Below are 868 nucleotides of genomic sequence, written 5' to 3' on the forward strand. Positions count from 1 at the left end.
CCCACACACACAGTAATGGTGGCACATGGCCATAAGACTAGCCATTAGGGAGAGATTGTTACCATTCCGTACACTATCCGTCAACGGACTTTTACAGGCTTCGCCTGTATACTATACTGGGGCTTCACCCCAGTATACTACCTTATAACAATGTAGAAATTAAGTATAGATACGACTATCAGTGAGGTTGAGGCAGCAGGATGGTGGTGGCTCAGTGGTGCAGGATGTGGACGTGGTACTGGTTCGAATCCAGCTCAGGGCAAGGCAAATTGCTTTTCTTTTTTCTTACTTTCAAAAATTTAACTTTTTACCTTTTCTACTTAGCCTTCTGCCGGCTACTTCTCTGCTGGGGTTTCCGATTGGATTAAATAACCTGGGGAATACTTGTTTCGCAAACTCTGTTCTACAAGCACTGTTTTGCACCAGGAGTTTTCATTCTGGTATTATTAGTCATGTCAAAGTACCAGGTATATATATTTATGTAGAATAGACATAATTTTTTATCAACATTATTAATCATTGCTAGGGTGTAACCTTCTATCTCCTTGTTTTTTGTGTGAGGTTAAAGCTGCTTTTGTGGTTGTTCTTGTAGATCCTGGACCATCTTTTTCTCCTTCCACGTTTGTGTCTTACAATGTCATGAACTGTAAGTCATTTGCAATATGATCATTGTAGATGTCGTATTTTTTTAAGATTACATTAGCTATTTTACCTCAATGGCAAATGGGAGCACAAGAAGATGCTCACGAGTTTTTTCTGTGTTTATTACGTGTAGTGGGAACCTAGATTGGCACAATTTGAGGTATTGGTTATTTCCTGGTCAGTTTCGTTTGTCTGATTTTTAATTTTTTTAAATTAAATTCTATTA

The 868-nt window shown here is 38.2% G+C and overlaps 1 long non-coding RNA gene across 1 annotated transcript; it reads left to right on the forward strand.

The window, feature by feature from the left end:
- Positions 1-367: 367 nt before the first annotated feature.
- Positions 368-785, forward strand: LOC109592751 (uncharacterized). Its single transcript, XR_002190530.1, has 3 exons — positions 368-467; positions 527-646; positions 704-785. It is a non-coding gene; the product is annotated as an uncharacterized LOC109592751 (long non-coding RNA).
- The last annotated feature ends 83 nt before the right edge of the window (positions 786-868 follow it).

The sequence above is a fragment of the Amphimedon queenslandica genome, unplaced genomic scaffold (assembly GCF_000090795.2).
Source record: "Amphimedon queenslandica unplaced genomic scaffold, v1.1 AMPQUscaffold_4065_Cont23950, whole genome shotgun sequence".
In the NCBI taxonomy this organism is placed as follows: domain Eukaryota; kingdom Metazoa; phylum Porifera; class Demospongiae; order Haplosclerida; family Niphatidae; genus Amphimedon; species Amphimedon queenslandica.